Source organism: Strix uralensis, chromosome 2 (genome assembly GCF_047716275.1).
Source record: "Strix uralensis isolate ZFMK-TIS-50842 chromosome 2, bStrUra1, whole genome shotgun sequence".
Classification (NCBI taxonomy): Eukaryota; Metazoa; Chordata; class Aves; order Strigiformes; family Strigidae; genus Strix; species Strix uralensis.
In genome coordinates, this window is record NC_133973.1 from 1,765,804 (window position 1) to 1,774,004 (window position 8,201).

Here is an 8,201-nt window from a genome sequence, read left to right on the forward strand (position 1 = left end):
CAGGATCCCATTGGCCTTCTTGCTCGGTCTGCTTGCTTAAGAAGCCGGGTCTTGATTTGGTTTTTGGCTGTGTGCTCTCCGTGCTTTGCCACCAGAGCGCTCTGGTGCACATCACTGAAGTACCTAGTGTTACCTTAATGCTGTCATCACTTGAGGGGCAGACAGTTGTTCTCCAGAGATTCCTGCTCTTTGTATTAGCCTTAAGCTTTGCCCTAAGCTAAACTGGACTATTACAACGTATGACGTTCTAGAAAAATGAAGAATGTTTTGGTAAATTCTTTGTGTGGTTAAAACCAAAAATGGGATATTTGATAGTATGCCTGTTTCTCCCCAGGAATTGCCTGTATGGAAGGGGTGTAGGTGCTCTGGTGGAGTTCTCCCTGGTGTGTTTTGCAGGGCCTGGATAGAAAGTGTTGAAGGATACAATGGACTTGTAGTTGGAATGAGTCATGCTGAAGAAAATAATGGCTGGGAAGGGCCAGTTCTTCTAGATAGAGAAGAAGGGAAGAAAGACATGTTTAAACTGAGCCCAAGGTCTGCATCCAAACCGCCAGAAGGGTCAATACCTCCAGCTGACTTGCACTGGCCTAACTCTGCTTCCTCTAAACTGCCTGTCTGCAAGCTAACGCCTACTTGCAGGTTTAGGCAAGCTCTGCAAGTAAATGAATGTGGGGAAGCTGGAGCTTGTGCTTCCTTTTGGAGCAAGCTCAAGTGTTCCTCTTCCTTCAGTCAATTAGGGGGGGTGCAGCCTGCCTGCCCAGGTCCTCTCCTGCATGTGCTCATGGCTGGTGCTGCTGGGAGGCACATCCGTATCAGGCAGGTGGGCTCCTTGCAGGCTGCAGGGAATGGCAGCCAAGCCACAGCTGCGCTCGCTGGCAAGATGGGCACAGTGTGGGGCCGGGGGCAGGAGGTGCTCTTGGACATTTGCTGAGTGAGGTAGTTTAGATAGAGCTAGAAATGAGCTGAGATCAGCCTGTTCTGATTAACGTGCAAGCCCAAAATGCTTCTCAGAGCCTGGGTGCAGCAGTATGGAGAGGAGGTATCTGTATGGCACTGAGGTAGACTTCAGACTACCTGGACAGCAAAGGTGGTTCTAGGTTCTGTCTCTTGCCCATCTGCTGTGGTGCCACGTGGGCTCTTTTTACTGGCTTCCCCTTTTCCTGCCTTGTGACCGTGAGGGGGGTGAGCAAACGCCCTCACTTCAGAATAAGCAGGCAAAAGAATTGGGGGGGGGGGGGGGGGGGCTGGGTGCTGACTTTCCCTGCCTATCCCTGATCTAGTGAGCTGTCAGGAAGACCCATGTTCCCATTGCTCCTCTCTACTATACTGGTTGCACTGGCCCCTGAGTGGGCTGGTAAAACCTCTGTCCCCTGTACAGGAGTGACATCTAGTCTTTCTTCAACTCTGGAGTGCAACCACTGCTCCTGACCAGGGCAAGTCACGACAGCTTGTGGGGCAGGCTTACTAGAAACGTACCCCTGTTTAAACACAGCCAAAAGAGCCTGGTCACCTCCTTTCCCTGGCCAAGGAGAGCCCTTTGGAGGGAGCAGAGGCAAAGCCTTACCTGGGAGCCACGGAGTGCAGGGTAGAGCAGGCACAGGCACCACAAGGCCAGGGTGCAGAGTGGGAGACTCCTGTGTGGAACAGATCTGGGACCAAGAGCAGCTCTTTCCAGGGATGTAGAAGCGACTGTGCAAATCCTGTTCTGTTCAGAGCCCCTGAAAGGTGTTGGTTTGGAGGAAAGTCTTCCCTCTGCAAGCACACGGCAAGATTTGATCTGTTTTCCAGTCTTCTGCTGGTTCCTTTCATCACATGGACCAGAGCCTTCCCTGCTGAGAGTCAACTGATTCTAGTTATTAGTGCTGTGTTGGGGTGAAACTCGCCTTTGGACATGGGGACCTTTTGGTATTCTCCCACCTCTGCAGAAAGCGGTTTGTTTGCAGGCTCTCTGGAGTTGGGTCCCTTCACACCACCCCTAGTACCTTAAAGCACAGCTGCAGTCTTTAGTCCCATCCCAGCAGTGAATCGTGACTGAAAAACGGGAAAAGGAGTCTAATTATTACTCCTGGTCACGGCAGGAGCCTGGACAGGGGCGGTGGGAGCAGAGGAGGGAGATCTCTCTAGGTGAGCTTACTTCCATCTTGTTTCCTCCTCGGGTCAGCTCTGTGCCCACCCGAAGCCAGCGAGGGGCAGGCCGGACGGAGCTGGGACACCTTTTGTGTCAGCGCAGGGACTCTGAGGGGTGACCCGCTGAGCGTGAGGGCTCCCCCCCAGCCAGGCGCCCGGGTACGGGGGCGACGAAGCTCCACGCCTCGCCCTGGAGCCTGCGAGCAGCACCTGGAGGCAGCCTGAGGCGGGAGCCTCGCCCGCCCGCCCGGGCTAGCGGCGCCCACGGGCTGTGGGCCCGGCAGCCCCGGCAACCGCCGCCTCGCCGCGCCGGCAGGGGGCAGCCACGGCCCGCGCTGCCCGACGGGGCCGGGACCGGAGCCCGGGGCCGGGGAGGGCCCGGCGGGCCCCGGGGAGGCGGGAGGGTGGTTGCGGGCCGGGAGCAGGTGGAGGGGGGCGGTAACCCCCCGCCGGCCTGGCGGTACCGGGGTACGGGCTTCGTTATTGCCCAGGCCCTGCCCTTAGCCACTTCTAGGAAATAAAAGATATTTTTACCATTTTTTAAAAAATTTTCTTTCTTTTTTTTGTCTGTCCCACAGCACTCCCCCAAGCCCTGGTGCTGGGAAGGTCCCGGTGGGCATTTCCCGCTGGCAGACCCAGTCTAGGTGACAGTGGTAGGGAGGCAAGAGGTGGCTGAGCTGAGGGGAGATGTGAATCACAGAATCCCAGAATCATCTGGGTTGGAAGAGCCCTTGAAGCTCCTCCAGTCCAACCGTGAACCTCACACTGACCGTTCCCAACTCCACCAGATCCCTCAGCGCTGGGTCAACCCGACTCTTCAACCCCTCCAGGGATGGGGACTCCCCCCCTGCCCTGGGCAGCCCATTCCAACGCCCAACAACCCCTTCTGCAAAGAAATCCTTCCTAAGAGCCAGTCTGACCCTGCCCTGGCGCAGCTTGAGGCCATTCCCTCTTGTCCTGGCGCTGGGTCCTTGGCTCAAGAGACTCATCTCCCGCTCTCTGCACCCTCCTTTCAGGGAGTTGTAGAGGGCCATGAGGTCTCCCCTCAGCCTCCTCTTCTCCAGACTAAACCCCCCCAGGTCCCTCAGCCGCTCCCCATCAGACCTGTGCTCCAGACCCTGCACCAGCTCCGTTGCCCTTCTCTGGACACGCTCGAGTCATTCAATGGCCTTTTTGGAGTGAGGGGCCCAAAACTGAACCCACTCATCGAGGGGCGGCCTCACCAGTGCCGAGTCCAGGGGTAAGATCCCTTCCCTGTCCCTGCTGGCCACGCTATTGCTGATACAAGCCAGGATACCATTGGCCTCTTGGCCACCTGGGCACACCGCTGGGTCATTATCAATCAATCCCCCCCAGGTCCCTCTCTGACTGGCAGCTCTCCAGCCACTCCTCCCCAAGCCTGTAGCACTGCTGGGGGTTGTTGTGGCCCAAGGGCAGCACCCGGCATTTGGCCTTAGTGAAACTCCTCCAGTTGGCCTCAGCCCAGTGAGGGGAAATGTGAGGATGCGTGGGTCAAAGGCAGCCGAGACAGAGACACAGCAAAACAAAAAGGAGGTTTTAGGTGGAGGTGAGAAGCGGGAGAGGCCAGTCTGCAGTAACATCGTGCGGCTGTCAAAGGTGTTTGGTGTTTGATGCCTGAAGCCGGCTGGGAAGACACGCTCCTGTAGGAACCTGCTTGAATAACCTCGCCCAGGGCACCACTGCCAGCAACTTCTTGTTCAAGTGAAAGGTGGTTTTGAGTGGGGTTTCACCCTACGTCTGATTCAGTTCAGCTTAATTTTTTTTTTCTTTTGTTATAGAGGATAAACATAGGGACCTCATGTTTTACGCATGAAATAAAACCGTAGATGTGGTGTTGGGCAGGATTAGATTTAAAAACTATGTGGGCAAATTGGGGAAATGGTCTGGAAGAAACAGGAGGCAGTTGAATAAGGATAAGTGGAAGGTCGTACACTTGAGCAGCAATATGAACTCCCCAAGTACAGAGGAGGGAGTGATGGGTTAAGTAGGAATTCTTCAGAAAAAGGATCAAAAGCTGAATGCGAGTCAGCTATGTCATGGTGTTGAGGTGATGGAAAATAAGTTGAGGGGAGAAGTGGGGTAATTGGATCCAGCCCAGCAGAGAGCAGAGAGAATGAGCGGAAGTCGAGAAACTGTTACCTACCGGGGAAGCCTGAAAGAACTGAAATTCTCTAACCCAAAGGAGGAGAGAACTGAAGTCTTTAAGCACATAAAAGGACATAATCTTTGTGCCTTGTCTGTGATGGAGAAGAGGAAAAAAAAGAAAAAAGAAGGCTTAAGTCACAGCAGGAAAGACTCAATTTAGATGTTAGGAAAAACTTTCTAATGACAGGGATAATAAAGAATAGACTGCCTGGGGAGTGGAGAGCTTTAAGATCAAGTTAAGCAACATCTGTCAGGGATGTCTGAGGTTTAGGTGATCCTGCCTTGGGTTAGCAGGATGGACTGGTCTGACCTTTCAAGGTCCCTTTCAGCCCTAATTTTTCAGTGGTTCTGCGGGCCGACATTAATCTTCTTAATGGTATTTAAACAGTCAGCAGCTTCTCTTAAGTAACTGCTAGCAAGTCTCTTCTCTTGCCTGCGGTTTAAAATTAACTTAATTTCCATGCATCACTTTCACCCTCCAGCTCCCAAGTCCTGCATAGCCAACCAGCAGCTGAATTCCTTGACTGCCTGTCAGTACCTTCCTTGCGGCTCTGCAGCTATCCACAATGAAAAAGAAGGGATAGAAATGCTGCATATCGGGGGCCATGTCACCAGTGTGAGAGTGGACTCCTTTTCTGCGTTTATACGTAGGAGATGCAGTCCCCATTGTGATAACCAGATCTCAGACGTGGTTATTTCATTTTGTGCACTCCAGGGACCTGCCTTTCCATGTTGCCCACAGCTTTCTGAGGGAGCTTGTCCTGTCCTGCCTCTGACAAAGGCTGGCCTGTTTCTGAAAGGAGTCATGTCAGACCGTGGCTCTTCACTGTTGGTTTGTTGCAGGTCAAGGCTTGAGTGTCCAAGCCCGGACACTGCCCAATGTGTGTGGCACTGGTGTGTAATGATGTGTACAACAACAGCTGTTGTAATTAATACATTGTCTACAAATGACTTCTCTTCAAATGGTGCAGACTCCAGAAAGGAGTCTGTGGTATGAAGTTGGCCCTTGGTCTGGGAGTGTGTCCTTCCACCCCTTGAAACTACTAATGAAGGTGAATTAAGTTTTTCATCTGCCAGCACGGAGTAAGAGGGGGAGAAAAAGCCAGGCCATGACAAGCAGTATCTGCAATCCTCGTCTAGTGTCTTCGGAAAACAGGAGAGCTGGTGAGTGTGTCCTGAAGGCAGGTTGTCTGCAGATTTCTTAGTTATTTGCTTAAAACAGAAAAGACAGCATTTCCATAGCTGGGAAAAACTGTCCCTAATGAGAGAGAGAACCTCTGCCCGGAAGTCCTCACCTTTGGGAAATAACTAACTCCCTGCCAGGCGCTGAGCTGCACCTATGGATTGTGACTGGGGTGACTCTGCTCAGTGTGCCCATGAAAACTGGGTGGGTATGGCACCAAGAGGATCACTGAGCCCGTGTCACAGGGAGGAGATCAGCAACAGAGGAGATATCCAGGAACAAAACCAGGTTATCTGAAGTCAGGAAAACATGAGGCTTCCAAACCTTCATTGCATCCTCCTTAGGTACTTACCTAAAACAGAAAAGATCACATTTCTATATCTGGGGAAAATCGTCCCTGATGAGAGGGGGAACCACAAGTATCTTATCTACCCACAGAGAAACAGTCGCAACTTCTCCCACTAATCTTCTCCAGTGGTTTTAACGAGCCAAGATAATTGTGGACCTGATACACAGGTCTTCACATCGCTTTTGTTAACAGAGCAAGAGCAATCCTATCTCTGTGGGACGAGTGAGTATTAAAAACATTATTTTATACATGGGAGTAACATATAAAGAAACGAAGCAGCCACTGCAGCAGCAGGTTGGAACACAGGGTCTTTCACTCTTGGCCCTGGGCTCCTTCTTCCAGACCGTGCTGCCAGCTCTGAGACGTGGGGGGGGGTTGTTATTTATACGCATAATAAAACACCACCTGAATGCAGCTGGAGTCCTACCTTTGAGCAACATTAACACGCTTGTGACTTCATTTACAGCTGTTTCATTTTGCCTCTCTTGATGCTGGGAATGAGAGTTTCAGGTGTGCTCTCCTTTAAAAAAAAAACACCGTGAAATATGCATATGTTAAAGTTGGTTGTGCTTTTGTGGAGCCTATATCCCAAACTGTATAGTAGCCGCTTTGTGCACAAATTGTACAAAGGCATGATTCCACTCCAGTGAAAATGTATTTATCAAAACCACAACAGTATGAATCTGACTCATTAAATAAGACCTCAATATTTTAAGGGAATGTTAGGAATAATACAAGTACAGCAAGCTCGTAAGGCCCTTGCAAGGTAAGGGTGAAGCAAGCTTACTCTTTAACTGCTGCGACTTGGGAGAGGTTTTTTTGGAAACGATATAAGAATCAGAAGCTTTCTTGAGATATTCCGAATGCTGCTGTACCCACAGGATTCAGGGGAAAAGATGAGATTAGCCACCCAAATGTAAGTTTATTTGAACAAAGCAATTTATGTAAAGTGCAGCGGGCTATTTCAAGATAAGAGGAAACCAGGACCTTTTTTATTTTTTACCCAAACACCACCACCCGGGGAACTCAGATCCAGCTACACTTGGAGCACCCTGCGTTTTGGGCATTGCAAACTCAAAGGTTTCCCATCTGAGGGGTGTTGCCAGCTGCAGCGAGCTTGATCTCTGCTTAGCTCTGGAGCTGGAGCCAGACTGCATGCTAACACAGTATGGCTGCAGGCCTTTTTCGTGTTTTTACTCTGCGGAGATTTTATGAGACCATATCTGTCAAACGTATGTGTGAAGATAAATCAAACAAGCACAGCCACGGCTATTAAATAAATGTGAAATCTGAGTGGCTTCCACCAACCCCTCTGTCCCTCCCCCTCAGCTGCCGTGTGTGCTGAGGATTTTACAGAAACAGGACGGTGAAGGATGGCTGGTTTTGAGAAGGGGAAAACAGGCAGGAGGCAGCTCCTAGGGAAGGGGGTGATTTCCTTGCAGGGGGAAGCAGAGAGCTACAAGATGGTTTTGGGGCTCATGCTGCTGAAATATTTGGGTCTGGAAAGAGCCTGTTTGGGATCTTGATGACTTTTGAAGAAGGAGAGACTCAACAAATTCCATCAGGGATGAGGTCTGACTGCTGTCATGGCATCCAAAATGCAATGAAGGTGGGGACTCAGCAGAGGAGGCAAGAAGGTGCTCCATGCAGAGGAGTAATGAGGTAGTCAGTCTCAGACCACGTTTGGGGCTAATGCTGTGTGAGCACCGTGAGGTTGCTGTGCCATGAATACCAAAGCATGAGAAGGACATCAAGCTTCTACATGCCTCACGGCCTGTCTTCTCCTGGAAAATAAAATAATCTTGACCTGATCACCACTCAAATTTTCCCCTGTATTCCCTAAACTCTTCTTCCCCCAGGAGAAGGGTGGTCCTTCCAAGGTCAGGGTTGAGGTTACTGACAGGTCAGGGAGGGCAAGGTCAGGCTGGAAGCTGACTGTCTGTACCAAAGCTGTCCCACATAGGGAGAGGGCCTTGCAGTTTCCAAAGCCATCAATCTCCTCCCCACTTTCACCAGCTATTCACCTCTCCCAGTTTTAAGTGGAAGAAAATACAGCCAACCTCTTCAAGCCCTTGTGTCGCGCCTCTGGGAGCTGCATTCTTGCTCTCGAGTGCTCAGTCACCGAAACAGAATAGCCAATATATCACTCCCAGTGTCTTTATTTGGGGGTTGAAGTTGGATCAATGTATCTGGAGGCTACTGTAACCAGGAAATTATTCTGATTTCTGACAATGGGGCCACTTCTGTCACCAAGAAAGCATTTGTCACTTCTCCCTGGCTGCACCAGGGTTTAGCTGAAGATGCTTATTTACCCCGTCACGCAGGGAGAGCATCCTCGCAGAGGAGATGGGGACCCAACAGGAGTCAAAACTAATG